General features: G+C 58.2%; 1 non-coding gene and 1 pseudogene across 1 annotated transcript; one reads left to right on the forward strand and one right to left on the reverse strand.

The window, feature by feature from the left end:
- Positions 1–250: 250 nt before the first annotated feature.
- On the reverse strand, positions 251–22,572 carry LOC142403626 (scavenger receptor cysteine-rich type 1 protein M130-like; annotated as a pseudogene).
- On the forward strand, positions 7,393–7,464 carry TRNAA-CGC (transfer RNA alanine (anticodon CGC)). Its single transcript has one exon. It is a non-coding gene; the product is annotated as a tRNA-Ala (tRNA).
- Positions 22,573–23,438: the final 866 nt, after the last annotated feature.

Raw genomic sequence — 23,438 nt, forward strand, 5'->3', positions numbered from 1 at the left:
GAAGGATAGGTCCGGTGTTGAAGAGTGTAACAACATTCCCTGCCTTTCTTCTTTCTTTCAAGTAGACACAATTGGGATGCTGCAAGTGGGAGCTGTTGAAATGCCACACCTGCCCAGGACTGGGAGAAAACTTACTCTAGACATGCTGATTTCTCTTCCGTTACCCAGCCAAGCTTGAGGGGTGGGATTGTTGCATGTCTGGGATTCCTTAGGGCATGTCCAGATTGGCAGTGAGAAGTGGGCAGCTGACTCAAGCCCTTCCACTGGGCATGTCTAAATGCGCGTAGATGAATCCCATCCCTGGTGTTCTCGGGCCTTTCTAGCAGAGGAAAACTGTGAAAGCTAGTCTGATAGGGTCAGCCCCTCAGGAAAAAAAGTAGATCTTTCCGCAGAAGAAACATACACAAGCTGGGTCTCAGTTTCCCCATTTTTTAAACACAGAAATCATTATTTCCCTGTTCTTTCCTTCTCATAATCTGACCCCCTCTCCAACAATGTAATTACTTATTTGTTTCCCACTGGCTGACTTAGATATTGCAAACTGAGTCCTCCTATTTTCTTCTTTCTTGCAAAATAGAGCAAGGTGAGCTCATGGGACATGACTGAGCCCATCCAGCCCCAGCAGCGGGCTTTCCCCATTTCCTCGGCGGATGCATGTGCATAAGGTGGAAATGTTTCCGTCATCCTTGATTTGCACAAGGGCCCTGACATACTCCCACAACACACTTATTCCACTTCCACCCACACACATCAACTCCTTCCCACTTCCAGGCTCAAATCGTGGTTGCAAGAATTTGCTGCACTTCAGAAAAGGCCTTGAGCTTCGTGGATCTTCCTAGTGCTGATGGCAATCTTCCTGGCTCCCTCCAGATCTGATGGGGAGACTTCCTTCCTGTAACAAGGGCTTTATGACAAACTTTTATGAAGTGTTTGTCTTTCTGTGATTCTGATGTGTGGACGGAGTAGACACAGAAAAGAAAGATGTGCACCATAATGGATGCTGAGTGAAGTGCCAGTAAGAACCAGGTGAGATACCCCCATGGCTGTGGCTTCCTGGCAAGAAGTGTGTCCCGAGAAGGGATCCAAGCTCTGCCACTGTGGAGTGGGGAATCAGCAGTGTCCATGCCAGCTGGGGATGCAACCAGTGACTTTTCAAAGACCACCCTTCATCTGAACTGCTTTAGAGTTGTCCTTGAGGATGGGGTATGATGGCTTACATTGCAACTACTGATTGAACTGGCATTGCCCAGAGTGGCTATCAGAGATGCAAACTGCTATGTTGCAGCTATTGAGATTTAGGCAGATTCATGTTGGCGGGTTGTTTGTAGGTTGCTTTGTGTTGCTTTTTCTTCTTTTTTAGATACTGATCATCTTAGGGAAATCACCCAAGCACCTGAAGGATTGTTGAAGGTTTACTGCCAGAAGCCCCAGCCAATGTGCATCTCAAGAAATGAGATGCCAGAGGGCAAGGGGAGGATGGTTTGGGCACTGTCCTGGGATGTGGGAAACGGAAACGTGCTCCCCTCTCCCTGACACCTTGCCCCCAGTGAGGGCTGTGAGGAACTCTGCCAACTAGAGTTCCTCTGAAGTCACAGGGGTGTCAGGTAACCTACATCTAACTGCAGCCAATGTGGTCCTGACAGCTCAGCATTGCAGTTTCCATTTGAGCCCAAGGAGTGGTTTCTTTTTGAACTAGAGAGGAGTAGTTTCTTTTTGAACCAAAGGTGGCCAACGGACCACCGTTAGTGAGAAGGCACGTGGAGGAGGAGGAGGTGAGGTAGGAGGCAAGAGCAGAAATCTGGAGGAGGTGTAGGAGGAGGCACCAGGAGACAATAAGAGGAAAGAGGAGGCAAGAAGAGGAGGAAGCAACAGGATGCAACAGTAGGAGGAAAAAGGAAGAGGAGGCAAGAGGGGAAAAAAGGGAGCTCAGGAGGCAACAGGAGGCAAAAAAAGGAGCAGGAGGAGGAGGAGAATGCACCAAGAGGCAAAAGGAGGCCGCAGGAGGAGGAGGAGGCAACAGGAGTCGCCTCTTGTTTCCTTATCCTCCTTTTGCCTCCTGTTGCCTCCTCCTCCTCCTCTTGCCTCATATTGTCTCCTCCTTCTGGTACCTCCTGTTGCTTCCTCCTGCTCCTCCTCCTCCTCCTCCTCAACCCCCTGTGCCTCCTCTTCCTCCTTCTGTTGCCTTCCCTTGCCTCCTCTTGCCTTCTTTTCCGCATCCTGTTCCTATTGCCTTTTGTTGCCCCAATGTTGCATCCTAGGCCTCTTCCTCCTTTTGGCTCCTCATGCCTCCTGTTGCCTCCTCCTCTCCTCCTCTCCTCCTCTTCCTCCTCCTTTTCTTCCTCCTCCACCTCCTCCTCCTCCCCGTTCTCTTATCCTCCTCTTCCTTTTCCCCTTCCTCCTCTTACGCTTCCTTCTCTTACTGTTGCCTCCTCTTGCCTCTTTTTGCTTCCTCCTCCTTCTCTTCCTCCTCTTGTGGCCTCCTGTTGCCCCACCATCCTATGCCCCTACTGCCTCCTCCTTCTCCTGCTCTTCTTGCCTTTTCCTCCTCATCATCCATTTCCTCTTGCCTCCTCTTTCCTCCCCTTCTTCCTCCTCCTCTTCCCTGCTCTGCCTCCTTTTACCTCCCTCTCTTTCTCCTGATGGTGCATCCTCTGGCCTCCAGCAGACTCCTTTTCCTCCTCTTGCTCTTACCTCTTGTTCCTCATTGTTGCCTCCTCCTCTCCTCCACCTCCTTCTCCTCCACATTCTCCTCTTCATCCTGTTGTCTCCTCTTGCCACTTACTTTGACCTTTCCTAATTCTCCTCCTCCTCCTCTTCTTCCTCCTCTGCCTAGTACCTTCTGTGTCTTCCTCCTCCACCTTTTGCCTCCTGTTCCTTCTTCCTTCTTTTCCTCCTCTTGTTGCTTCCTTCTCTTGCCTCTACTTGCCTCCTCCTTTTGTTGCCTCCTCCTGCTGTGTCCTCCTGTTACCACCTGTTGCCTCCTCCTTCCCTTCCTTCTCCTCTTCCTATTGCCTCCTCCCACTCCTTTTGCCTTCTGTTGCCTCCTCTTCCTCCTCTTGCCTCCTATTTCCATTTGTTGCCTCCTCCTCTCCTGCTCCTGGTTCCTCCTCTTGCCTCTTCCTCCTCCTCCTCCTCTTGTCCTCTCCTCTTCTCTCCATCTCCTTCTCCTCCTGCTTTTCCCTCCTCTTTTGTCCTCTTGCCACCTCCTCTTCCTCCTGTTGCCTTCTGCTTCCTTTTCCTCCTCCTGTTGCATCTGGGGACCTTCTCTTTTTCCTCCTTGTCCTCTTGCCTCAAGTGCCCGCCTCTTGCCTCCTTTTGCTTCCACCTCCTCCTCTTAACTCCATTGGCCTCCTGTTGCGTCTTCCTCCTCCTCCTCTTTCCTCCTCTTGTGTCCTTTACATCCTGTTATGTCCATCTCCTTTTCCCTCCTCTTGCCTCCTTTTGCCCGCTCTTGCCTCTTATTCCCTCATTCTCCATTTGTGTCCCATTGCCTCCTCTTCCTGTTGACTCCTCCTCCTCCTTTGCTTGTGGCCTCCTCTTGCCTCCTCCTCTTTTTAATCCTGTTGCTTCTGTTGCATCCTTGTCCTCCTCTTGCCTCCTCCTTCTTCTGCTGCCTCCTCTTGCCTATTTCTTCTTTTGGAAGAGGCTGAGGTACTGAATGCCTTCTTCACCTCCTCTTTTACTACCAAGACCAGCCTTCAGGAATACCAGGTGCCAGAGATGAGGGGGCAAGTCTGGAGCCAGGCAGACATAGCCCTGCTGGAAGAGGATCAGGTCAGGGAATTCTTACGCAAACTGGGCATACAGAAGTCCACGGGCCCTGATGGGATACACCCATGAGTGCTGAGGGAGCTGGCAGATGTCATTGCGAGGACACTCCCAAGAATCTTTTACCGAGCATTGAGATGGGGATGTGCCCGAAGACTGGAAGAAATCAAATGTCACTGCTATTTTCAAGGAGGGCAAGAAGGAGGACCTGGGGAACAAGAGATGAGTCAGCCTCTCCTCGAGCCCTGGGAAGGTGATAGAGCAGCTAATCCTGGGAAATATTTCCAGGTACATTGTGCTGGTTTTCGCTGGGATGGAGTTAATTTTCTGCATAGCAGCCCGTATGGTGCCATGTTTGGGATTTGCGACCAACGCAGTGTTTATAATACACCAGTGTTGTAGCTATTTGCGGAAGAGTGCTTTCACAGCATCAAGGCCTTCTCTCTTGCTCTCTCTTCCTCCCCAGCAACTAGGCTGGATCTCTTCACAAGGGAGGACCAGGGGACGTCATTTAGCAAGGCAAAGTTTTACACAGTGCGTTGGTGTCCATGTCCAGGTTTTGGTAGCGAGGAGGCTGCACGTGTGACCTGTGAGAGAAGACCAAGGGCTGCCTCCATGCCAGACAGGGCTGGGTCCAGCCACCTCCAAAATAGACCCACCGCTGGCCAAAACTGAGCCCAGCAACAAAGCTGGTGGAACGGGTGTGAAAATGTATTTAAGAAGGGGCACAAGTGCCAGACTGGAATAGGAGTTAGGGGGAAAACAAAGTGTGAGAAACAGCCCTGCAAACACCATGGTCGGTGAAGAAGGAGGAGAACCACCCTGTCGGTGGTCCAGGCACCAGAGCAGATATTCCCCTGCAGCCCATGGAGAATACCACAGCACAGAAGGTATTTTCCTGCAGCCTATGGAGAAGACCATGGTGGACAATGTAAGCCCTGCAGTCTGTGGAGGACCCAATGCTGGAGTAGTTGGGTAATTCCTGAAAGAACTGTGGCCTGTGGAGAGCCCAGAGTGGAGCAGGTTCATCTTGAAGGACTGTAGCCTGTAGGAGGGACCCCATGGGAAAAGTGGGAGAAGGAAGGAGCAGCAGGCAGGAAGTGTTCTGGACTGACCACAACCCCATTCCCCATGGCCTAGCGCTGCTCAGAGGGGAGGAGGTAGAAGAGTTGGGAATAAAGGAGTGAAGCTGAGCTGGGGAAAAAAGGGTGGGCAGGAGGCCTTCCATGGGGAAGGAGATAAGGTCTTCCAACAGCCCCACACTTCTTCCACCCTCAGCCTTTGCAGTTACACGTGCCTGGCCTGCCCACCTGCTTTGCCACTGTCACATTTGGACTGAAGTCCCACACACATTTTGGCATGCCCAGTGTAAGCTGGCCTCCACCCAAATCTGGAGCCCACCTGGCCATGGAGGCAGGGAGAGGACAGGTCCCTCTGCCCAGGGCCAGGAACAGCTCTTCCCTGGGACCCTCCCCAAGGAATGCTCCTCATGTGTGTCAGCCTGTGGCCTGGCAGGGGTGGAACTGGGACAAGGGCTGCTGGGGCAGGGCTGAAGTACCTCAGCTGGCAGAGCATTAGACTGAACATCCAAAGGTCCCTGGTTCAACCGTGGGCTGATACAGTGCTATCCTCGCTCAGTTTTTCGCAGAGCCTGCCTGCCGCCTTCCAGCCTACCCTGGCCCTCCTTGCTCCTTCACCTCTTGCCAGAGCACTGTCCCTGCACTGTAGCTGCAGACCTGTGGGTTAGAAGCAGCCTTCCTCTTGCTCCACAAGTCCCCAGCCTTCCCCTCAACAGGACTCTACATTCAGTGCTTCTTTGGGGTGCTCTCCATCTGTCCCTCCTTCCCTGCTCCACAGCAATTGGCACCTTTCCTTTGTGGGGTCTCTGCAAAGACCTTGTCTCTCTCCTCTTTGTCATTCTTGATGGTGCACAGACTGCTCCCCTCCTCACACACATCCTTCACCTGGACCTCAGCTTGCAGACCAGAGCATACTGCCCATGGGGGAGGCCACTGTCCCCCCAGTCCCAGGGACAGGCACTCCCTGGAGCTGAGGCCTGAATGGCAGCGTCCTCCCTCCAGAGGTCTGTCACAGCGAGACCTCTGATGTGCCAAGGACAGCTGGCAAAGCCGTGCCCAAATAGACTCACCCACCAGACTGCACTGGCTAGACCAGCTGCAGCCCCTCACAGCCATCAGTCCCTGCACAGAGGAAGAAAGACCTGCTCATGAGCTCCAACAAGCTGCTGGGCTCCCCTCTTGCAACCTCTTGCTGCTACAGAGCCCTGCTTGACCCTCAGGAACACAGTGACAGCTGTGACCCAGCACATCTCCCTCTGTCTCCAGCCTCACCCTCTCCCCAGTCAGGCCAAGGAATGGCACGTGCTGGACTATAGTCTCACAGCAACGTGCATGTTCTAACCCCGTACAGTTCTGCTGCCTCACGGCCGGCTCCTTAGGGATGCACCTGCAGAGAAGTTTGGCTTTTGTTGTGACTGAGCGCAAGTGAGAGGTGGTGAGAGGGAGAGACTGTCTGTCCAAGCACAGTTACTGTCTTGTCAGCTTTTAGCACGAGCTTGAACATGCTTGGCCACAGGGGTAGTGCCTGCAGGATAATCACTGCTCCAGAAGAGTCCTTCTACGCCTTTCTTGAGCAAGAATGGGAGAGTCATTGCTGAGGATGGGTTTTGGGGTCATGTGTGCAAAGCAGAAGAGGTGAGCAGTCCATCCCCTTAACTCCACTCAACCACTCCAGAAGTTCACAGGCACTGTGGTCTGCTTTTGATTCCCCCAAACCCTCTCTGCCAGGCAGGGGCTCAGCAGGGAAAACTCTATGGCATTGGGCAACACAATTGCCCCAGCTGTGCCACCATGAGGACACCATCCCTGCATGTGGTCAAACCATCAGCCTTTGAGTTACCAGCTGAACACACTCACCCACCCTGCCACAGAGACCCCAGCCAGGGCTGTCCCAGGGCACTGCTTTGCTGCCAGGACAGTCATCAGTGCTGAAGGAATGGGAAGGTCCCTGAGCCCAACCCCCATGCCCAGCCCCATGGAGATGGAAGCCTGCTCTTCAAGTCACCTGCAGGGATGCTGGGGAACAGAGGGCTGCAGGGGGAGGCCTGGTGCCTGGAGGAGCGGGTAGAAGATTTCTGCCACCACATCCCCTCCACGGCGTGCCCTGGGATGCCATCGGAGCCTGCGGGCACCTCACCCCAGGCAGGGCATTTCCCTCACCCTGTTGCACTGCTCCTGCTGTGGAGTTGGGGACAGATGTGGCACAGAGGGCTGTTGCCCTGGGTGGCAGAGGAGGCTCAGGGGAAGGGGTTTTCTCCTCTCCATCGACCCATCCCGCAGTGGGCCAGAGCGTGGGAGCAGCACCTGCAGCAAGAGCCTCCTTCTGCCCCATTGCCCTGCAGAGGCATTGAAGGGGCAGCACTCTGCAGTGCAGCCCTGTGCCAGGATCAGGCCCCAGCACAGAGGCAGTCCCAGCTTCCCCATCTCAGAAGGGTTCAAGTGCTGTTTTCTGCAGAGGTTCCCTGGGCACGCAGGGGACAACAGGACTGTGCTCGTCATAGACACATCACGGGAGGAGAGTGTCTCTCCTGCTGGCAGGTGTCAAGGGGATGTAGCTCAGTGGCAGAGCGCCTGCTTCGCATGTGGGAGGTCCTGGGTTCAATCCCCAGCATCTCCAGGGCTGCTTTTGCCCTGACTCCCCAGCCTCAGGCAGGTGCAGGCTGGAGCCCATGGAACAGCCCATGGAGACTGGGCTCCTGGCAGAGCATGAGGAGAGGGAATCTCAGCCCGTGTGTCCCAGAAAGTGGCTCTGCACCCTGTGCTGGGGCAGTGGGGAGCAGAGCTGCATCCTCACCATTGTGGGAGGTAATCCGTGGGCCATGATCCCCCCTGGGGATGGCTGGGGTGTTCAGGGGACTCGGCCACCTTAGGGCTCACTTCTGTGGGGCCACAGCCCAGGGCTTACCCTGACATAGCAGCTCTGGCATGGCCTCTGCACTGGGAGACCAGCATGGCCCAGGCAGGGCCTGGGAGAGAGCAGCTGGAAACCCGAGGGTGAGGAAATGGATGTTGCCGCTGGGGTGTACCACAGGATATACCAGAGAGCCATTTTGACTAGAAACTGCCCGTGGCCAGCAGCATGGAAATGTCTCTGTCAGCAGGATTATTCCCCAGGGACCATGGGCTCTCGCAGCCCCACAGCCTGACCCCGAGCCTGCTGTCCCTGAGATGTGCCCCTTGCCTACCACTGTGTCATCGTTCTCTGCTCCCCCTCATCAGCCTCAGGGAGGTGACCCAACACCTGGGCAGGCCCAGCTCTGGGTCAAAGCCCTCAGAGACTTTTAATAAGAACCAATATGGACGCACAGTGTAAAAGCGGGAATAAAAATAGAGGAAACTGCAGGCGGTTTCTGCTGCCCGTGGTAAAGGGAGATGTTTCCCTGGTGCTCACAGCTCTCCCAGCTGCACAGAGCTCTCCTCCCTCCTGGCTGCACCCAGCTGCACAGCAGGGATGGGCTCTCCTGGCCTGGGGCTCAGGGACTGTTGTGCACTAAGCTGCCGTGTCACAGCCTTTGTGTCCTCATGGGGGTGTGCCACAGACACCTCTTCAGCATCATCATAGCCCATGCTCCCCAGGGACAGGGACGAGGTGTCTCCTTCAGCTCCAGGGACCCCAGCACTTCTCCGGGAGCGCAGGCTGCCCCCTGCAAGCAGCAATTCAGGATATTGCAGTTGGCCCATGGGGTCTGTACATCACCTTCCTCCCTGCTCCTCACCACATTCAGCTCATTCTCCCACCCACAGTCCCTCCAAGGAAAACTCCCGTGGCAGGTTCCCCCTGCCCAGGAGGTTTGGGTGTCAGGACCATAGCGACCACCATGTCAGGACCACCATGGGTGGCACCAGGGATGGCACCCCAGGAACCAGCAGCGCTATCTTTCCCTCTCACCTCCGACTGCATCCCTGGAGCCTGCTCCCTCCTCTGGCACCCTGGGCATTTCCCAAGCTCCCTGCTCAGGAGCAGCACCCTCCCCAAAGTCAGGAACCTCCTTGGCATCATCATAGCCATCTGCTGGGTTGCCTCCAGGCTCAACAAGAATATCTGAAAGGAGAGGGGAGCTGCTGACAGTGAGAAGATATGTCCTGCAGAGCAGAGGATAGGACGATGCACACGGAAACACAGGGTTGAGACACTGGTGTTGGCAGCACCACAGGAGACCCCCATGTCCTCCGCATCTCTCATGGTGACACTCAGTGACACCTCTGTCCATCACATGTCTACAGGGAGACCAACACCTTCCTGTCTCCATTACCTGGTGCTGATTTCAGACCATCCTCCTCCTCGGTGTCCCCAGGGTACGGCTGCAGCTGGGTCAGGGATTCCTCTGCATAGGAGCCTGGAAAGATGCACAGCAGGTGGTATGGAGTGAGCTCCACTGACCTGTCTCATGGTCAGCACAGCCCCTTCCCTCACTCCTCAGGTGTCACATGGGGTGCAGGGGCAGGAAGAGAGGGGCTGTGCAGCTGGGACGGGCAAAGCTGGTGGCGAGATTGCTCCTCTCCTGGACCCACACCCTGGATGCTCCCCCACAGACAACACGGCCCCAGCGCTGCAGGGACCACAGTGTGGGGGGCTTCAGGGGATCATCTCTGGGTTGGGACCAGGGGAAAGGGTCCTGCAGATGTGTCTCCAGGGAGGACCCACACCTACCTGTGCGACGAAACCTCGCCTGCTTCTCCCACACTGGGCAGTAACCGATCTCCTCGTACACGGCCTCGGGAAAGAGCTCCTGAGCTCTCCTGGAGCCTGGGAACAGAGGCAGGGCTGGCACAGGGAGAGGCAGAGGGGTGATGGGATCCCACTGTGCTCCCCAGACCTCTTGCTTGGGCCAGCCCAGGACTGGTCTGACAGCACAGCCCCACTGCACTGTCCAGGCACGGCTGCAGCACCCCCAGTGAGGGCAACGTTGCTGTGGAGATCATCTGGGGCAGCATCACCCTCGCATCACCGTTTCGGAGAAAGCACTCATGGTCCTCTGGCCCCTGGGACATGCCCCCTTGTCTGACCCTGGAGCAGCTCCCATGTTTCCTCTCCACCTGGAGCTGCTCCCTATCTGCCCCATGGGTCTACAGCAGGGCCCCTGCCCTGCTATGGGTGGGGGCAGGGCTGGGCAGAGGGACAGGCTGAGGACCTGACACCTCGGAGATGGACCTTACTGCCCCACACACCTCCTGTCATCTCTGTTGCCCCAGAGCCCCTTCCAGCACTACCCGGAGCACTGGCAGCCTTGGCCATCCTCAGTCTGCCATTTCTCTCCTTGCCCCAGTGCTAGCCCCCCATGCCTCTGGGCTCTCTCTAAACCTTAATGCTGATGCCCCATGGCCAGGCAGTCAATGGGGTGGTGCATGGGACAGGTGGCAGCACACAGTCTCATCCCCTCCAGCTCTACCTGTGACCCTCACTGACACCCCACAGCCTTTGAAGGAGGCATCTCCCCCAGGGACTGCTGTGGAAGGACCCACCTCTGCGTCCCGACCTGGCCCTTAGCACCTGCCCAGCCAGGAGGGCCAGGAGCAGGCAGAGGAGGGCCCCCAGGATGATGCAGATGATGACAGGCACAGAGAATCTCCCACTGTTTGTCAAACGGCCCCGAGTGGGACCTGTATGGGCAAGAACATGGAAGGGGCAGCACCAGGCCTGGGAGAGGAGGGGGCAGCACCAGCCCTGACGACCATCACACAAGGCAGCACGGGGTGGAGGGTCCCAGGGGGGACTGATGGGCAAGCTTCCACCCTGCTGAGTACATTCCAACCTTCCCCAACACCCCCCCGCAACACCACCCCAGTGCCTCCTCCTGGGAGTTTCCCAGCCCAGCAAGGAGCCCCTTCCATCCAGGTGTGGGTCACAGCCTGGCCCCAGGGATACCCAGCCTCAGGCAAGAGGACCAGTTACCTGCTCGGGTTGGGGATGCTGCTGTCCTGGGTGGAGCTGCAGAAGAGGAAAAGGAGAGCTGGGCTGAGAGGGTGGGTGTGCAGGTATTGGGGAGCCTCCTCCCCAACACACTACGTGTGTGTCTGTACATGTCCCTGGCACATCCCACCCAAATTGCCCCTCCAGTAGTGCCCGAAAAGGAGACCGGGACAGGGCCCAGGGCCTCTGCTCTGGGTGGCAGGCAGCCCAAGTGGGACAGGCAGCCCATGGAATAGCCCTGAGGCTGCAGGGCCCCACGGACAGTACCCAGAGGACACCCAGTTCCACCCAGGCTGCTCCCTGCCTCGCACCAGGATCCTGCACTCTGCAGGAACGCTCTTGCTCTTGGGAGGTCAGGGGCCATGCCATGGCCAATTGGACGAAAGGCCTTCCCCAGCTCCCTGCCAATACTCCAGCAAGGGGTCCCAGCCCTGCCGCTCACCTGAGCAGCGCACAGCAGCGTCTTCCTTATGCCGGCAAGCACCACCATCCCCAGGCCGGGCCCAGCAGTCCTGCAGGGATGGCTCTGTCCCCCGGCACTCCACCTGCTCCAGCCAGATGGGGCCCTGCCCCATCCCAAATGCAGCCTCATTCAGGGCAGACACCGCAGGACCACAGCCCAGCTGCCTGCACGCCACCTCGGCATCCCGCATGTCCCAGGAGTCGTCGCACACCGTCCCCCAGGAGCCACGGTGCCACACCTCCACTCTGCCCGAGCACCCGTCCTCGCCTCCCACGGCACGAATCTTCTCCCTGTCTGGAGAAGGCAAAGACCTCCCATGGCACTGAGACAGCAGGCAGAGCCCTGCCACACAAGAAGGGGACACAGAGGAGCAGCTCAATACCTGTGCAGCTCGTGGAGTTGGGGCATGGGGCCAATGCCTCCGGGGACATTTCTGGGCGTGTCCCTGAAGAAAGAAACACTGAAGTGAAGGGGCAGCAGCATGTATGGGATGGTGCAGAAGAGAGCGAGGCTGAGCTCTTCTTGTGCCTCCCTGTACCATCTTGGTCATGGCAGCAACTGAAGCCCGGTCATTCAGGGGACACGCGCAGGACTGGGGGGACCCTGATTGCTCAGCCCCTAAAGGTTCCTGCTTCACAGAGCAGCAGTAGTGTGTCTATGGAGGGGAGGCTCTTCTGAAGCCTGTCTGGTCTCTTCTGAGACCTCCCCTGGAGATGCCTCTGCCTCCCCCAGGTGCTGCTGGCAACCTGGGTGACAACTGCTGCTCCACTTGTGTGGCTGCAGTCATGTTTGTGCCACCGGCAGCAGAAGGGTCTGACATGGAAAGGAATAGCCCCTCTGCATTTGGCTGTGCATAGAGGGGAGCAGGAGCTGGGGTGACACTGTGCCCGAGTGGCTCAGAGTTACCATCGCAGGTGATGTGGATCTCCTCTCGCAGGTCTTCACATGACTGCGGGTTCCAGGCAGCGGAGGGACACTGCCAGAAGGAGCTGGTTTTCTCCCCACACTGCACATTATCCAGCCACGCAGGGCCAGACACCTTGCCATAGGGCAGGCGTCTTTCCAGGGATCCTCTGTCCCCGCAGCCCAGCTCCTTGCATGCCAGCGACACCGTGCTGAGAGTCATCAAGTTGGAGCAAATGCTCCCCCACGTCCCGTTGTAGAAAACCTGCAGGCGCCCGGAGCAGCCGTCGCTGTTCTGCAGCCTGAGGGCCAGGAACTCTGGGAGGAAAGGCAGGAAGGGGGAAGAGGCTGGTGTGGGGCTGTGGGAGCCAGGACACCTCTGCACTCCCCAGGCCCTCAGCCGGGCAGGGGCAGGGCCAGCACGTGCCCCTTGCACCCGGGGGCAGAGAGAAGTCCCTGATGCACAGACACCCCTGCCCTTCATGCTAACACTCGGGGATGGCTGAGCTCCCCAGGGAGCCCCAGAGGGACTGAGGGTGCCCGTGCATGGGTGTCCACAGAACGGCCACAGGCAAGGGCTCAGAGGCAGCCAGGGACAGCCTTGGCCATGCCTGGCTCTCCCCACGTCCTGGCCTCCCCGGCAGCAGGCTCCCACCACAGCTGCCAGCACAGACCTGAGCAGATGACTCCCGCATCCTCTTTGTGCCCGCAGTCGTGCTGCCCCCAGGGCCTGGCAGGGCAGTCCCAGAGAGCAGCTTCGTCCCCAGAGCAGGTCACGCCATCCAGCCAGATCTGCCCAGATCCCTCCCCAAACCGAGCAGAGCTGGCCGCCTCCACTGCTCCTCCACAGCCCAGCTGGTGGCAAACGACAGCAGCATCAGCCACGTCCCAGTCGTCATCGCAGACGGTCCCCCAGCTGCCCTGGTAGTAGATCTCCACTCTCCCGGCACAGCGCCCAGACCCGTTCACCAGACGGACCCGCCGGCTCCCTGCAGTGGGGAGAAACCCCAGTGGCTGTCAGGGCATGGCTACCCACACACCCCATCATCTGGGGGGCCCATGAAGCACTGCTCACCCCAGCAAATGACTCCCACGTCCTCTGCAACCCCTTCTGCCAGTGCACTCTCGGGCAGGGAGGTGTTGCAGAGGGTCAGCTTGGTCTCATTCCCTGTGCACCGGACCCCTCGCAGCCCTACGGGGCCCATCCCTCGCTCAGGCTTTGGGGGGTTGTAGGCTGCCTGTGCCTGTCCGCACTGCAGCTGCTGGCACACCACGTTGGCCTCCTGCACGTCCCACTGGTCATCCAGGACCCTGCCCCACGTCCCGCGATGCAAGATCTCCACTCGCCCGTCGCACCGGCTCCCTCCACCCACCAGCCGCAGGGATGCAAAGCCGGCTGAGCCTGGGGAGAGCAGAGATGCCACAGAAATCGGCAGCACTGGGGAGCATGGCACCCTTCAGGGAGGAGGGCAAGGGGGACTTTTCCAACCAAACAGGACAAGTCTGAGCCTTGTGCTGACAAGAGGAGAGGGCAAAGCCCGTGCCTGCTCTCCAGCTCAGACCCAGCTCTGCTGTGGCTGGGGGCACACAGGCAGCTCCTGCTCCTGCCTGGGTGATGGGATGAGGCTCTGCAGGGCTCTCCGTGCGGATGGCATGTGGTTGTCTGCAGCCAGAGGGATGGAGCAGAGCCCCGCAGCCCTGTCCTGGGCTCATCCCACAGGAAAGAAACACAGGAGCCCAGGCCTGGCAGTGGCACAGGGGACTAAGCCGCTGCCCTGAGGGCAGGTGCCTGCCTCCATTCAGTCCTCAGCTCTCCCACAGTAGAGCCGTCAGCCAGAGCTGGCAAAGCCCTCCAGAAAGCTCCTGGGAAAGCAAGGCTTTCTGCAGGGAGAAATTCAGCCTGGTACTGCCATGGGACCCCTGCTTTGGGTGGCCATGTCACACACAAGGGGCAAACGGATTCAATGCAGCATTTTCCCAGCACTCACCTGAGCAAATGACAGCAGCGTTGTTCCCATGGGAGCACGGTGAGGCCCCCAGGGTGATCACTGGGCACTGTCCCAGGTGGACTTCAGTCCCGTCACAGTGGAATGAGTCTCTCCAGACTTGTCCGAGTCCTTTCCCAAAATGCCCTCCTCCAGGAAGGGACTCAGCAAACCCGCAGTTGAGTTGACGACAGAGAACGTGGGCATCCGAGAGATCCCAGCGGGAGGCACAGAGGGTCCCCCAGGTCCCCAGCACCTGGACCTCCACCCTCCCCGCACACGCCGTGCTGCCGTTCACCAGCCTGAAGCCTGTGTACTCTGGGGAGAGAGGAGGGCTGAGGGTGGATTGGTGCTCTTGTACCCTCAGAAGCTGGCGGAGAGGCCAGAGGCACAGCATGCCTTTCTTATCCCTCTGCACTATTTTCATGCTGCAGAAAACCCATCAGCCCTCCTGTCCTCACGCCCAGCCCAGCACGGTCCTTGCCCTCTTCCCCGACCCCCGGCATATCCCCAGTGTTCAACACCCCACCCTGAGTCCTTACGTGTGCAGGTGACAGCAGCGCTGTTCATGTGGGTGCAGGGCTGGTCCCTGCGGGACCCCCTGGGGCAGGAGATGAGGAGGGATTCATTCCCCACACACTGCAGCTCTCCATCCCAGATGGGACCAACCCTTTCTCCAAACTGAGCTGCCCCAGCGACAGACAGGGCCACACCACACTGCAGCTCCCTGCAGAGCACGTCAGCAGCTTTGGGACCAAAGTGGGAGTCACAGACAGTTTTCCACTGGTCCCCATCATGGATCTCCACTTGTCCTGAGCAGTGGCTCTTCCCTTCTACCAGCCGGACAAAGCCTGGGAAAATCAAAACCACTGAGAGCTCTCTGGCAGTTAAATGTCCACGTTCCCACATCACCTCCAAGCAAGCCATGACCAAATGGCCCCTTGCACAGCCCAGAGGAAGATGTTGGGGGAGTGTTGGTGACACAAACACATCCAGGCCCCCCAGCACCCCTTCTCTACACCATCACAGCTCTCAAGGCTATGTGTCTATTGCAGACCCACAGCAGACCCTGCAGACCATGTTGGCAACTTTGGGATCAAAGTGTGAGATGCAAACAGTTTTCCCAGCGTCCTCATCATGTATCACTGTACATCCTTAGTAGAGGCTATTCCCTCTGACCAGACAGACAGACCCTGGAGCAAACAAGGACCCCTGAGTGTTCCCAGAACCCTCTGGCAGTCCCCTGATCATGTCCCATCTGATCTCCAAGGTAATCAAAGGCAAAAAGCCCCATGACCATGCCAGCTGCTCTCAGGGAGTGCTGATGGCACAAAAACATCTTTCCCCCCCTGCTGCTCCTCAGAAATCAGCACAGCACTTGTGGGCTTGTTTCGCTCCCAAACTCACAGCCACAGGAATCTCTCAGACAAACTGCTGCTGCCCCAGAGACCTTGGGCTACCCAGCGCTGGTCCCTGGCCACTGCAGCAGCCAGAGCACTTGGAGTCTGGGGAAATGCTCCCAGGCGCTGTTGGCTGCTGCAGGCTGCTCTGCCCCACCAAGCTCAGGGCCCAGCGTGAGGAACTCCTTGGTGCCACCACAAATGCACCCCGTACCAGGGGGGTCTTGGTCCGTTGGGGTGCTGCTGGTAGATGAGACATGTCACAGGGTAAAGGTACAGTCAGGCTGTACCTATGGTCAGTGTCTGTGCCAGCCTCCCGCTCCGGCGCCTGCCGGGAAAGAGGTCTTCAGGGATGACCAGAGTGCACTGCTGGGCACGCATGTCCATGGCCAACAGCTGGGCAGAGGGCAGAGGAGTGGACAGAAGAGCAACCCTGGGCTTACACGAGCTCCCAGTGCAAGGGCAGGTACAGAGGAGAGCCAGTAAAGTGCTGGCAAACCCAAAAGCACAAGGCAGCCAGAGGCTGGGACAGACACGAGAGGCTGGGTAGCGAGGCAGCACTCCTGGACGGGCTTTTGTCCCCCTGGACACGCTCTTGTGGGGTGACCCTGGGGGAGGAATGAGGTGCCACGTGCCAGCCTGTTCCTCTGCCCATGCCCAGCACTCCTCCTCTCCAAGCAATACCTTTGCTTGGGCCAAGGGACCCTTGTCTGCCGGGGGCACAACCCAAAATTCCTCATCCATCTCATGCCCTTCCCCAAGGCTGTGGGTGGCTGCATGAGTCACTCTTGGCGCCTCTGGCATGGGGGGACCTGGACCTCACTGCTCCCAGATGGGTCCTGGGTGAAAGGGAGGAGAAAGATGGGAACCAACAGACACATCAGGGCAGGGCAGAGGGATTCATCTGAGCCACCTCGGGGACCAGGCAGGGTAGGGGCACCCTGGGGCAGGTTCCCACTGGGCATCCCCAGGGACCGAGGACATCAGCAATGACAGTCCCAGCTCGGCAGTTCAACCAGCCACACCGGGCCCTGCTGTGACGTTAGCCTGTTGCTCTCTTAGTGTACACCCAGGTCCCTTCCCATGTCCCAGACCCAAAGGTGGAGAACAGGCTGTCCCCTTATCTGAACAAATCACTCCGGCGTCATCAACATGAACACAGCTATTTTCACCCCATCCTGCATGTGGGCAGTCAGACAGGGCAGACTCGGTGCCATTACAGCCAACATCATCCAGCCAAATGGGGCCAGATCCTGGCCCAAAGACTCCGTACTGAGGAGCTCCAATAGCAGACCCACAGTCCAGCTGCTTACAAACCACTGCAGCATCCTGCATGTCCCAGTAGTGACCACACACGGTCCCCCACTGGCCCTGTTGTTTCACCTCCACTCTCCCAGCACAGTGGTTGTCGCCGTCCACCAGCCTCACGTCCACAGCCCCTTCAAACACTGACACAGGACCAGTCAGGACAGTGCTGAGACCCAGCACTGTGCGTTTGGGGGAACCCCTGCTCGGGTGGAGCCAGAGGTGCCAGGGTGGGAGCCCACTGCCCTCCAAGCTGTCCCAGGGCAGTGCAGGGCTCCGTTCTATCCCCACGGGCTGTGCAAGGCTGGGGATGCCCAGCTCCAGACCTGCTGGGTCATTTGGGGCCCCACAGACTTTGGCACTTCCTTCCACCCCAACGGCCCCCTGCAAACTGACCCCCGGCTCATACCCACCCAGGGCACCCGCTCCTCCCCAGACAGCACCCTGAGAAGAGACCTGCCCCCACCACGGCTCCCCCAAGCACACACTGCTGCTTCTGCCCAGGTCCTGAGCTCCCCTGGACCACAGCCTGCCCTGGGCATCTCCCAGCTCATCCCCCACCCTCACGCCTTTCTGTGTCCCCTGTGGTGCAACAGGATGATGCCAGTGAGCCCTCCCAACCCATGCCCCCTCCTTGTCCTCGGGTATCAGCCCAGCCGTGCCCTTGTCTAGGATGCCCCAGGAAGGTCACCTCTCTGCCAGCCTGTGGGAACAGGTACCCCAGTTCCCTTGTCTCCACAGGCACAACCTGCCCCCCCTCAGGCTGGAGCTCACCCAGTGTTCAACACCCCACCCTGAGTCCTTACGTGTGCAGGTGACAGCAGTGCTGCTCATGTGGGTGCAGGGCTGGTCCCTGCTGGACCCCCTGGGGCAGGAGATGAGGAGGGATTCATTCCCCACACACTGCAGCTCTCCATCCCACATGGGACCCACCCCTTCCCCAAAGTGAGCTGCCCCAGCAACAGGCAGGGCCACCCCACACTGCAGCTCCCTGCAGACCACGTCAGCAGCTTTGGGACCAAAGTGGGAGTCACAGACAGTTTTCCACTGGTCCCCATCATGGATCTCCACACGTCCTGAGCAGCGGCTCTTCCCTTCTACCAGCCGGACAAATCCTGGGAAAAAACAAATTAACTGGGAGTACCCACAGTCCTCTGACAGATACAGGACCACATCCTGCATCACCTCCAAGCAAGCCGTGACCAAACCACCCACTGAACATCCCAGAGGAAGCTCTTGAAGGACTCTTGGTGACACAAACACACCCCACCCCCCTGCACACCTTCTCTACACCATCACAGCACTCAAGGTTATATGTCTGTTGCAGCACCAGGCACTGCTCGCACAATCTGCTGCTGCACAAGGCGCCCTGTGCTGCCCAGCATGGTCCCACCAGCACTGAGTGGTGTGCGCAGTTCGGGTCCAGGAGAACTGGCCCAGGTGATAATGACTGCTGCAGCCTGCTCAGCCCCTGCAGAGCTTGTGACCAGGCAGGAGCATCACCTTGACGCAGCCAGAAATGCACCCTGCTCCCAGGGCTGTTCTGGGCTGTTGGGAGGTTGCTGTTAGGGGGAGATGTCACAGAGCACGGAAATGGTGCAGCTGTTACCATGGCTGGTGCCTGTCCAGCCCTCTCCGATGCCTGCTCGGAGGGGGTGTCCTCAGCCAGGAACACAGGGCTCTGTCCAGAGGTGCACAGGTCCCAAGCCAACATCCAGGCAGAGGGACAGGAGACCTGCATGTCCCCCTGGTCTCATGCTGGCTCAGAAGGTGACAGAAGGCACTCAATAGAGTCAGAAAGTGCTGCCAAAACCTCTGTTTTAGCACAGGGACCCTCAGCACTGTTGTCTGGGAGTTGGCAGAATGGGTGGAGACCAGTGAGGATCAGTGGACACCCCAGGGCAGTGATGGAGGATTCATCTGCAGCCCAAGACACTGACTGAAGAGGGGCTGAGACACTGCGGCAGGGTTAGTTCAGCCTGGGCTAGGCTCCCTCTGGGCTTTTCCCAGGCACTGAGAACACCAGCAATGACAGTCCCAGCTCAGCAGTGTGACCGACCACACTGGACAGTGCTGCAGTGCCCACTTGTTGCTCCCTGAGAGCACACCCAAGGTTCCTTCCCCCGTCACGTCCCCAGAGGTGGGGAATAGGCTGTCCCCTTAACTGAACACATCAGCATCATGAATGCAGTTATGTTCACCCCATGCTCTGTGTGGGCAGTCAGACAGGGCAGACTCGGTGCCACTATAGCCAAAATCATCCAGCCAAGTGGGGCCAGATCCTGGCTTGTTGCTCCCTGAGGGTGCAGCCAGGACCCTTCCCCTGTCCCAGATCCAAAGGTGGAGAACCAGCTGTCCCCTTACCTGAGCACATCACTCCAGCGTCGAAACTGTGAATACACTTATTTTCACCCCATCCTTTGTGCGGGCAGTCAGACAGGGCCAACTCGGTGCCATTACAGCCAACAGCATCCAGCCAAATGGGGCCAGATCCTGGCCCAAAATGTCCATACTGAGGAGCTCCAACAGCAGACCCACAGTCCAGCTGCTTACAAACCACTGCAGCATCCTGCAAGCTCCAGTAGTTACCACACACGGTCCCCCACTGGCCCTCATGTTTCACCTCCACTCTCCCAGCACAGTCGTTGTCGCCGTTCACCAGCCTCACCTCTGCAGCCCCTTCAAACACCAACATGGCACTGGTCAGGAGAGCTCCAAGCTGCAGCACTGCAGGTCTGGGGGAACCCCCTGCCCAGGCCATGTCAGAGGTGCCAGGGTGGGAGCCCTCTCCCCTCCAGGCTGTCCCCAGTGCGGTGCGGGAATCCCTTCTATCCCCACGGGCTGCACAAGGCTGGGGGTGTGCAGGTCTGGCCCTGCTGGGTCATTCGCCATCCCACCGCACAAGGCACCTTGTCCCACCCCAACGGCCACCTGCCCCCTGCCCACGCACACCTGCACACTGTGCCCAGCCCTGCACAGGGCACCCGCTCTTCCCCAGCCCAGCACCCCCTGAACAGCCCCGTGTACACAGCCCTGCAGCTTCCCATGCAAACCACCTGCCCTGCCACCATCCAAACCCAACCCCACCCCCAGGGCTTTCCCTGTTCCCACCTAGACCACTCCAGTGATCCCCACACCCACATCCCCTCCTCGCCCCTGGTGTCAGCCCAGCCCTGCACTGGGACAGGCCCCCCAGGAAGGATGTCTCTCGACGCAGATGCCCCCGTTCCCTTCTCTCTGCAGGGCACAAACTGCCCTCATGGGCTCAGGGCTCCCCTGGAACAAGGGGGCAGTGAGCAGCACACAAAGCCTCTGGGGTACCCCAGGGGCTGGCAGTGCCCTGGGGATCTCTGCCTGCTGCCACCCCCAGCTAGGCCACCACCGGCTCCAGAGGCACAGTGCTGGGGAACGGGGGGTCCCCAAAGGCTACCCCAGGACAGGGTGTCTCTGCGTCCAGCCAGGCACAGGCTGCCCCAAACACCGGAGCCCTGGAAAAGGACATGCTCTCTCCCATCCAGACAGGCAGGCACAGGCTCCATGGACTTGAGCACCTTCTGGCCCTCACCTCAGTAGCACCTGCAAAGAAACCCCATTCCTGGACACATCCCGATGGCCATGCTGCTACCCGCTGGGCCTGGGCTGGGGGACAATGGAACTGGCACTTACCGCTGCACAGCTGTACCCAGAGGAGCAGCCCCAGCATCCGAGGGGACAGGACTCCCTCTGTGCCCATCCTGAGCCTCCTGCCCTGCCAGCACATCCCTGCTCTGCCTCACGCCCTGCCACGGCTCCTGGGGACTCCTGGGGACAATGACGACAGCAGGGCAATATATCTCTGCAGATGCCAGCCCAGCTACAGGACGAGCCAATCAAAGCAGCAGGGCCTTTTTCGACATTATCGGGAGCTATCTCCCCTCCGACACAGCCCGGCCCTCCAATGAACTTCTCCAGCGCCATTCATGACCATATATGAGAGACGGCTCTGCTACAGGTGTCACGTCACCGTGGTGGGGGGCCGTCACAGGACAGGGCTGCTTGTGTGGGGGTAAATGGATTTTTCACCCCCTCAACCCTGCTTTCTCAACCAGGAGCACTGAGCATCTCCTATGCCAGGCACAGCCAAGAGCCCAAGGTGAGAGTGTCCAGCCACCCTCGTGCCGTGGGAAGCACAGGGCTGGGGCTGCGCCGGAGGCTGTGTCAGGAAGGGAAGGACACAGCCCCTGTCCCTGCTACAGACGCCGCTGTGCTGGGAGCAGCAGCTGGGAAAGGGCCTTAGCCCAGGCCAGAGCCCCGTCCCAGGAGTGCTGGCTCACCCTTCCTTCCCTGGAGAGCCCCATGGAAGGTCCCTCGCAGGAGCCGGAGCTGGGACATGTCCCTGCCCTGGCAGCAGACGTGCAGCCCAGAGGCTCAGACAGATCCCTGACTGTCAGCGTGTCACCGAGGGGCCGTTATTCCCCGCGGGCGCATCGGGAGCTCCAGCCTGCAGGTGCACAAACCACAGCCCACGTGGCCTCGCAGCACTCCCCACGCTCCCCCCGCAGCGCCCAGGCAGGAAGTCTGTGGTTTCCTCCTGGCGCCGTGCCCAGGCACATCCCTGCGGGGTCCCCGAGCCACCCCCACCCCGACTGCTCCAGCCAGGGCTGCAGGGGCTGCTCCTTCGGCCTCGCAGGCACGGGGCCGGGCAGCTCCCGTCCTCCGTGAAGCCCTTGTGACAGCACATGGCCGCTCTGCACCGAGCCCCACAGCCACGGGGTGCCATCGGTGATGTGACCACTGCCACTGCTGTGTGCTCATGGGTTATCCTGATGGTGACCTCACACCCTCCTACTGCTGGCACTGTGTGTGCATGCGTTACAGTGTCACACGTGTGTGTGCGGTGTATGGGCTTCTGCTGATGATGGTTCTTCCAAAAAGCCGTATTTGGGCGTGGTCAAAATATTGTTTTGGTGGCATCAGAAGTACCTACAGAAGCCATGTGCCAGCTCCTGGCCTACCAGCTACTCAGGCAGCAGTGACATCATAAGCTCATGCACAGCCCCTGGCCTATCTGCCACTCAGCCACAGAGGATGTCATAGCATCTACCTCTGATATTGGCCTGCTCCTGGCCTATCGGCCATTCAGGCACCAATGACCTCAAAACCACCTACAGAAGCTATGGTCCTGCTCCTGCCCTACCAGCTCCTCAGGCAGCAGTGACTTTAGAAGAATCACCTACACATGCCTTGGGCCTACTCCAGGCCTATGAGCTACTCAGACATGACATGAGACACATGAAAGACCAGAGACAACCATCCCCAATCCCAAATCCTTGGTGTCCCTCAAGGACCAGAGAACCCCAAGACCTTGGTGTCCCTCAAACCCCAAACCACAAGACCTTGGTGTCCTTTAGGGACCATCAATGACTACCCCAAACCCCAAGACCTTGATGTCCCTCAAACCTCAAGACCTTGCTGTCCCTCAAAGACCAGAGATCATCTTCCCCATTCCCCCCATTCCCAACATGTTGGAGGGGTGCTGGTGGCCTACCTCAGCACTTCGTTTCTGCAGTACCCCCACCAGAGAGGACCACAGGCTGTCCCACTGCTGGGGGGCTTAATTCACCCTGGGGTTTAATTGCCCCCACCTGAAAAACTCAACAGCAAGAAGGCCTGTGGCCGCAAGATCAAATGTTGGGCCTGGCAGCTCCGTCAGCCCCCCCCGCAGTGGGGGGACCTCCCCAGCCAGGTAGGGTGGGGTGTCCCCCTCTTCTACCCCCATGTTTGTACCCCCATTGATAGCCCCCCCATTTATTGCCCCCTATTTTTAGCCCCCCTATTTATTGCCCCCCCCTTTTTAGCCCCTCATTTATAGTCCCCAATTATAACCCCCTCATTTATCACCCTGATTTATACCCCCCAAATTATAGCACCTGTTTCTTCTCCCCTTATATACCCCCTGTTTATACCCACCATCTATTACCCTCCCCATATATATCCTCCTATATACCGCCATATATACCCCTCCCTGTATATTGTCTGTATACCTCCATATACACCCCTCCCCATATACACCCCTCCCCATATGGACCACTTCCCATAAATACCTCCCCCATTTATAACCCCGATTTACAACCCCCTTTTTAACACCCCCATTTAAACCCCCATTTACACCCCTCCCCATATATCCCTACTACGTACCCCTCCCCATAAATACCACCCATTTATACCCCCCTTTTTAACCCCCCATTTATAACCCTATTTACAACCATCCCCATATATACCCACTGTATATACCCACATTTATATACGCCCCTATATAACACCTTATAGATATAGTCTCAATATATACCCGTGTATATAACCCCATATACATATACTTTCCATATATACCGCCCATATATACCCCCCTATATATACTCTCCATATATTAACCCTTATAGTTTCCACATATCCCCCTCCCCATATATACACCTCCCCTTACATAGCCCCTATATATACCCCCATTTACCCCCAGTCCTGTCCCACAGGGGAGGTGGAGGTAATGGGGGGGACCCCCTGGTGGGGGTGCTGCCAGGTGAGAGTTTATGGGGTCCCTCGGGGGGGGTGGGGGGAGCACCCCCATGGACCCCCCCACGTTGCTCTTTG

The sequence above is a fragment of the Mycteria americana genome, unplaced genomic scaffold (assembly GCF_035582795.1).
Source record: "Mycteria americana isolate JAX WOST 10 ecotype Jacksonville Zoo and Gardens unplaced genomic scaffold, USCA_MyAme_1.0 Scaffold_39, whole genome shotgun sequence".
NCBI lineage: Eukaryota > Metazoa > Chordata > Aves > Ciconiiformes > Ciconiidae > Mycteria > Mycteria americana.